This window comes from Elephas maximus, chromosome 2 (assembly GCF_024166365.1).
Source record: "Elephas maximus indicus isolate mEleMax1 chromosome 2, mEleMax1 primary haplotype, whole genome shotgun sequence".
Taxonomy (NCBI): domain Eukaryota; kingdom Metazoa; phylum Chordata; class Mammalia; order Proboscidea; family Elephantidae; genus Elephas; species Elephas maximus.
The window spans coordinates 75,261,592-75,270,084 of record NC_064820.1 but is presented as its reverse complement, the minus strand read 5'-3'; the positions used below and the strand labels follow the sequence as shown (position 1 = coordinate 75,270,084).

General features: G+C 43.5%; 1 pseudogene; it reads right to left on the bottom strand.

Annotated features, from left to right (window-relative positions):
* Window positions 1–365: 365 nt before the first annotated feature.
* Window positions 366–5,991, bottom strand: LOC126066545 (hepatoma-derived growth factor-like; annotated as a pseudogene).
* Between the last annotated feature and the right edge of the window lie 2,502 nt (window positions 5,992–8,493).

Below are 8,493 nucleotides of genomic sequence, written 5' to 3'. Positions count from 1 at the left end.
TCTTAACCACTGAGCCACCAGAGGGATAGGGGGTGTCAAAAGGTGTAAACCGCTGGTCCAGGTCCCAACAGAAAGCCCTAGGAAACAGCTCCAGGCAGGGAGGGATACAACGGCCTCATCCCAGGGAGCAGAGGACTCAGATCACAGATCCCTGACTCAGATCACAGGGGTGTGGGGATATGGAGGTGAAGGCCAGGAGGCCTACCTCATCCAGGTCAAGCTCCAGCCGTCGCGGGGGAGAGAGAGTGGAAGAGAGGAGCAGAGTGGGGTGGTGAAGAGGTTCTAGTTTGCAGTCATGGCCAGTTTCCCCAGTAACCCCTACGCCGCACAATTATGGGGTGGAGCCTCTCTTGAAACATGGGTGGCTATAGGCTCTCAAGATCTTTGATGCTTGAGGCCTCAGCATCTTCCTTAGCAGCCTTTTTTTCCCTCTCTTCCTCTTCCTTTGCCTCCTCTTCCTAAGGAACCCTGGACTCCCCTGGAGAGGAGCTGTTCTGCGCCTTTACCGGGAGAGACCTCTCACTCACCAAGATGGCCGCCTCCTTCTCCTCAGGTCCTTAGCCTCCTTGGGATGTTTTGGGGAGCGCCTTTCCGTTCTTCTCCTTGATTTGTTCTTGGAGGAACAGCTTCCCGTTCCCATTACTACTACTCTCAACATTGCTCTTCTTTTCGCCATCACCGTCTGTGGCCTGGGCTCCAGCTCGGGCTCCTCTTCTCCGCTCTGTTTCTGGGAGGATTAGTAGCCAGAAGCCTTGATGGTTGGGTTGTTCTCTATCTCCCAGAGCCCTTGCTGAACTGTTCCCTCTTGTGCTTAACAAACTTCTGCTTGGACTCCTCCTAAGAGAAGAGGTCTTTGGGGCTAGGAATGCTATCTGGTCTTTTCTTTTTGAGTTAAAATTTTGTTCTACATTTTTCTCCAGCTCTGTCTGGGACCCTCTGTTGTGATCTCTGTCAGAGCAGTCAATGGTGGTAGCTGGGCACCATCTAGTTGTATTGGACTCAGTCTGGTGGAGGCCGTGGTAGATGTGGTCCATTAGCCATTTGGACTAATCTTTCCCTTGTATCTTTAGTTTTCTTCATTATTCCTTGCTCCCAAAGGGGTGAGACCATTGGAGTATCCTAGGTGTCCACTCACAGGCTTTTAAGACCCCAGTCACCACTCATAAAAGTAGAATGTAGAACATTTTCTTTATAAACTGTATTATGCCACTTGAGGTAGGTGTTCCCCGAGACCGTGGTCCCCACAGCCCTCAGCCCAGCAATTCAGTCCCTCAGGGAGTTTGGATGTGTCTATGGAGCTACCACGACCTTACCTTGTATAGGTTGTGCTGGCTTCCCTGGTAATGTGTACCGTGTTACCCTTCACCAAAGTTACCACTTAATCTATTGTCTATTAAGTATTTTTCCAACCCCACTGCTCCCTTCCCTCGTAACCATCAAAGATTGTTTCTTTTTGTATGTAAGCCTTTTCATGAGTTTTTACAGTAGTGGTCTCTACAATATTTGTCCCTTTGTGAATGACTCATCTCACTCAGCATAATGCCTTCCAGATTCCTCCATGTTATGAGCTGCTTCACAGATTCCTTGTTATTCTTTATTGATGCATAATACTCCGTTGTGTGTATGTGCCACAGTGTGTTTATCCATTCATCTGTTGATGGGCGTCTAGGTTATTTCCATCTTTTGACTTTTTTACTCTTATCACAGGTATTTACTCAAGAAAAATATAAGTGAGGCAGACAGCTTCAGATCCCATCCCTTCTGAGAGACACCTGCTCTGGATTATCCTGCTAAACTGAGCAAAATAGGCTGTACATTCTTCTGAAATTGTCCTTAACAAGACAACCACAGAATGGGCCATAGATGGCCTCAACCTGCCTCTAGGTGGAGACTTAACATGCTAATGAAGGAAAATCACCTCTTCATCCCAGAGAATCAAACCCCTGTCTTGAGAAAATGCATAGTCATTCCCAAGCTCTGAGTGCCTGCATGAAGGTCAATCCTTAACATTCATGAAGAATTTTCATTTCCTTATCTGCTCTCTGTAAAAGCCCATCTCCCCAAGCTGCCTGCCAGCAGTCATGGAGGCAGCAGTCCTGATTGCTTCTTTCCTTGTACAAAGAAATAAAGGCTTCTTTCTGATCTCCCACCTCAGCCTCTTATTTAATGGCTGTAACAAGTCATGCCAAGCAAAACTGGGGTTTTCACCTGGCAACAATAGTGTATATTCATACAAAGATTTGTATAGAAATATTTATAAAGCTTTATTTGTAATAAACAAAAACTAAACAGCCAAATGTCCACCAGGAGGTGAATGGATTAACAAGCCATAGTAGTATATTCATACAGTGGCATACTGCTTAACTATAAAAAGAAATTACATATAAGCCAATCTCAAAAGATTGCTATGTCAGGTGTCTCCAAGACCACCCTCAGGTTTGGTGATTCTCTGGAAGTACTCACAGAACTGAGAACAGCTCTTATGCCCACAGTTTTTACTTATTACAGTGAAAGGATACAGATTAAAATTGGCACAGGGATCTGTGAAAATGGCTAATTGATCTCAAGTTTCCTATTAAACAGATTGACACCCTAGTAAAGTGCTGCATGGTATTTATAAGTCTAGGTGCAATGCAGAACCATCCTAGGTCTGCTGTACAAAAACCAAACTCAAGTCTCCGTAGTGGAGATTCACAGCCTCTCACCCAGTTACCAGAATAAATCAGTTTATAGACCCAGAGCCCCTTGACTGAGGCAGTGTCTGCAGCCTTCTGAAGGAGGCTGAGATTGCAGCCTCCTGTGTGTCCTATAAATCTTCCCCCAAGCTTTCCCCAGAGGAATCTATGAACATTTCCCAGGGAAACTGTGCTGGGAAAGAGAAATGACCAGATTTGGCGGGGGGGCGGGGAGGGGGGGCAGGTATTAGATACTGGCTCTGGAAGGCTTCTTAGAGTGAAGGTTAATGGACTTTGGGTGATAGGCAGATTCTTGGCCTGAGTCCTTCTCGCTGGAACGTGTCCTGTAGTTATTTCCTCAGTTCCAAAATGCATGCAGAAGTAGGATATAGCAGAATACTCACACTGTTTCCTTGACCCATGTGATGAAAGGAGGGCCAAGTGGAAGCCTTGAAACTTTCCTCACCCTCTTCTCCACCAAGACAGTACATCAGTCCTGGTGATTCCTACTACATCCCCATTTAACTCATTAGTTTGGCCAGTTGAAAAAGCCAAATGGGTCTTGGACAGTGATTCCCATTGTTTTTTGTTGCATTTTGGAACCACCTGGAGATTAAAAAGTAATAATAATACTGGCTTCTACCCTCAGGCATTGTGATTCCTGTAGGTTAACAATGCCTGCTCTATTTAAAATGAAACCAAGAGAGATTTACGGGAAGGAAAAACAACTTGAATTAAGGAGGCACTGAGTCGCACAGTGAGAAATTCAGCACACTCCCAGGTGTTACAGGCAGCCAGGCAACATTTATACCGTTAAACCAGGAACTAATAACATAATATTCTGATTGGCTTTTCAGTGATTTGTAAAAGTGAAAGGCAGGTTAACAAAAGTCGGGGCTTTACAGTGATTGGTTTAAAGAGTCTTTGTTGACTAGTTATTACTTGGTGGTTTGTGGGCTTTGTTGTTTAGTTACTGCATGGTGACTGTAAGGAGTTTCTTGATTGGTCTGATGCTGTTTGCATCAATGCTCCTTGAGAACAAACTGACGTTAGCATTAAGGCTCCTTGGGAACTAACTGATAACAGCCTTAATTTGATTACAAGGAAAAACATTCCCATAGATACAAAATGAAGTCTCTACAATATTAGCTATTGCTAAGGCAAAAACAAAGGTTCAAAATGGGGTCAGGCCCAAGCATGAATTTAGCCTTTTCAGATGTGACAGACACCTCTGGTTTAAAAGCCCCTACACAAATTTAATGGTATGGGATATGACTGGGGCATAGAGATTTTTTTTTTTTAATTGTGCTTTAGGCGAGAATTTACAAAGCAAATTAGTTTCTCATTAAATGATTAATACACAAATTGTTTCGTGACATTGGTTGCCAACCCTGCAATTTGTCTACCCTTCTCTACCCCCAGTTCCCTGTTTCCATTCGTCCAGTTTTCCTGACCCTTCCTGCCTTCTCGTCTTTGCTTTTGGGCTAGTGTGCCCATTTAGTCTCCCATACAGGATTGATCTACGAAGCATGTTCTTCATGTGTGCTTTTATTGGCCTTATAGACCTGCCTAATCTTTGGCTGAAGGGTGAACCTAGGGAGAGACTTTAGTACTGAGTTAAAAGAGTATCTGGGGCCATACTCTTGGGGTTTCTCTGGTATGTCAGACCAGCAAGTCTGATCTTTTTTGTGTGTTTGTCATTTGAATTTTGTTCTATACTTTTCTCCCATTCTGTCCAGGACCTGCTATTGTGATCCCTGTCAGAGCAGTCGGTGGTGGTAGCTGGGCACCATCTAGTTGCTCTGGGTTCAGTCTGGCAGAAGTCATAGAGATTTTTTTAAAGCTTCCCTGGTGAGTCAATTGTGCAGTAAAGTTTGGGAACCGTGGGTCTTGGGGGATAACAGTAAGTTACCACAAACTTAAAAGACGGTGATGCCAATCACAGCTGCAGTTCTGGGGTTGTGTGTTTATTACATCAAATCAACACAGCTCTGGGCACCTGGAATAACATTGACCTGGAAAATGCTACTTTTTCATTCCCACCTGTAAGGAATATTAGAAGTGCTTGCATTTTCATATGGCTGGGAAAACTGACCTTTATTTTCTTGCCATACAGTTATGTCAGTGCTCCTACCTTACTTTATAATATGCTCTGGAGGGACCTTTTTTTTTTTTTTTCTGACAAAACATTATAATCAACCAATATATGGGTGTCTTAGTTTCTTAGTGCAGCTGTGACAGAAATACCGCAAGTGGATGGTTGTGATGGTTACGGTTGTGTGTCAGCTTGGCTGGGCCATGATTCTCAGTGGTTTGGCAGTTACGTAACAACGTATTCATCTTCCATGATATGATCCGATGTGATCAGCCAATCAGCTGTAAGGGAAGTTTCCTCGAGGGTGTGGCCTGCATCCAATATATATATGGATATTCTGGTAAAGCTTACTAGCTTGTTCTGGAACCTACATCTGGCTCATCATAACCTGACCTCCAGTTCTTGGGATTTGAGCCAGCAACCTCCTATATTGCCTGCCGATCTTGGGATTCATCAGCCTCTGCAGCCTGTGAGCCAGTGGCCTGCCATCTGACCTGCCAATCATGGATTCATCATTCCCTGCAGCTACATGAATCAGGACAAGCCTCCAGCCTGATGCCAGATCCTTGGGCTTGGGACTTGCCAGACTGTACAATGATACGAGCCATTTTCTTGCTGTAAATCTCTTTCTCATATGTATATAAAACCAAAACCAAACCCATTGCCATCGAGTTGATTCTGACTCATAGTGAACCTATTGGACAGGGTAGAACTGCTCCATAGGGTTTCCAAGGAACAGGTGGTGGATTCAAACTGCCGACCTTTTGGTTTGCAGCTGAGCTCTTAACCCCTGAGCCACCAGGGCTCCATATATAAATATATTGGTCATTACTCACAAAGGTTGGCTAGGCTACAGTCGCTGCTGACTGCCCACTCTGCCAGCAGCTGAGACCAACACTGAGTCCCCGATATGGCACCATTCCTCAAGGTGATCAGTCAGCAACCTGGTGGCAGGTTGATTACACTGGACCACTTCCATCATGGAAAGGGCAGCATTTTGTTTTTACTGGAATAGGCACTTACTTTGGATACAATTTTCCTTCCCTGCATGCAATGCTTCTGCCAAAACTACCATCTATGGATGTGCAGAATGCCTTATTCACCATCATGGTATCCCACACAGCATCACTTCACATCAAGGGACTCACGTCACAGCAAATGAAGTGTGACAGTGGACCAATGCTCATGGAATTCATTGGTTGGTCTCACCATGTTCCCCATCATCCCAAAGCAGCTGGCTTGATAGAAAGATGGAATGGCTTTCTAAAGACATAATTACATTCCCAGCTAGGTGGCAATACCTTGCAAGGTTGGGGCAACGTTATGCTCTAACCCAGTGTTCAATACTTGGTGCTGTTTCTTCCATAGCCAGTATTCATGGGTCCAGGAATCAAAGGGTAGAAATGGGAGATGCACCACTCATTATTATCCCTGGTGACTCACTAGCAAAATCTTTGCTTCCTATTCCCACAACCCTATGTTCCATGGGTCTAGAGGTCTTAGTTCCAAAGGGAGGAATGCTCCCATCTGGAGACACGTTACTGATTACATCGAACTGAAAGCTAAGAATGCCACCTTGCCACTTTGGCCTCCTTATGCTTCCGGATCAACAAAGAAGGGAGTTATCATACTGACTGGTGTGACTGATCCTAATTACCGAGAGTAAATTGGATTGATATTACATAATGGAGGTATGTCTAGAATACAGGAGACCCCTTAGGGCATCTCTTAGTACTACCATGCCATTGTTTAAGTCAATGGAAAACTACAGCAGCCCAATTCCAACATGACTACTAACGGCCTAGGCCCTTCAGAAATAAAGGTTTGGGTCACATCACCAGGCAGAGAACCACAACCAGCTGAGGTGCTTGCTGAGGGCAAAGGGAATATAGAATGGGTGGTGGTTTTAAGTACCAGCTATGACTAAGTGACAACTTGCAGAAATTAGAACTGTAATTGTTATGAGTATTTCTTCCTTGTATATGCACATCAAACATTTTTGTTTTCTTCACTTATAAAATATAAGATGTAAATGGGCTAGTGCATTTATGGTTTAAGGAGATGTGTACAGATACCAAGTTGACAAGGGGTGGACTCTGATGGTTAAGGTTGTGTGTCAACTTGGGTGGGCCATGATTCTCTGTGGTTTGGCAGTTATGTAATGATGTATTCCATGATGAGATCAGCTATGAGAAGCCAATAATTTGAAAGGGAGTTCCCTTGGAGGAGTGGCCTGCCTCTAGTATATAAATGGATGTTTCCAGCAAGGTTTTTGCTCCAGATCCTGCATCCAGCTTGTCATCATCTGGCCTCTGGATCTTGGGACTTGAGCTAGCAGCTTACCTACCTATCCTGGGATTCGTCAGCCTCTGCAGCCTGTGAGCCAGGATCCTGCCATCTTACCCGCCGACCTTGGGATTTGTTGTCTCCACAGTCTGTGAGCCAGTGGCCTACCATCTGACCTGCCAATCTTGGGTTTGTCAGTCCCTGCAGCTACGTGAGTCAGAAGAAACCTCCAGCCTGACACCTGACTCACCAACTTAAATAACCTAAAAATAACCACTTTTTAAGGCTTTTTGGACTATTTCACCTAATGTCCCTAAACACAACCAGACAAAACAAGGTAGCCCATATATGTAGCTTGTTGATTGTCTGACAAAAACTCAGAGTTTTTTCTATCTGAAGAAATGGCTAGACTACCAGTAATGATTCCACAGATACCTCTCTAAGCTTAATTTTTTGGTCAAGATTTCACCAATATCCAGCTTCATTAAGTCTTGGTTTATACTGGAGTACAGTTTCCCATTTGTCTGCTCTACAGAGAAAACAAAGTGGGACGAAAAAAGAGTAAAAGAAATTGAGTTCTTATATCTAAAAATTCATTATACAAAGAGTATACAAAAAAGTAAGCAGCTTGTCACATCTCCCAAATGGGCAAGAGTCTATTCTTTACTTATGCAAGATTAAAAAAAACAACAACAAAAAAAAAACCTCCAGAGCAATCATATAATAGAAGAAACGAAACTACGAATAAAGATGAATTCTTCCAGTTATGCTACATTTTTACAGAAGGAAGAAAGTAGTCAGCCCTTTGTATTCACGGGTTCCACGTCCACAGGTTCAACCAACCACGAATTGAAAACACTCAGGAAAAGTTCCAGAAAGCAAAACTTAGTCAGCCACCAAGCACTACACTGAATCCACATGAAGTGACATGTAGTCATATCCTGCTATAGCCTCCTACCATTTCACAGATCCTCAGTCTCTCTCCAGCACTTGTTGAGCATTGTTCGCTTCATCTCATCTATTCACTACTTGTGTTTTGTGTACCCTAGGCATGAGTGAGCTGAAATAGACTGATATTGGCCATTTTATAAAGGACAATCATATGATCTACTAAGCCAGGAACAACAAGTTGAAGAGGAATGTCACTGCATTTATCGTCAAAGAGAATATTTCAAGGTCTATCCTGAAATACAACACTGTCAGTGACAGGATAATATCCATACACCTACAAGGAAGACCAGTTAATATGACTACTATTCGAATTTACACATCAGCCACTAAGGCCAAAGATGAAGAAATTGAAGATTTTTACCAACTTCTGCAGTATGAAATTGATCAAACATGCAATCTGGGTGCATTGATAATTACTGATGATTGGAATGCTAAAGTTGAAAAAAAGATCGGTAGTTGGAAAATATGGCCTTGGTGATAGAAACT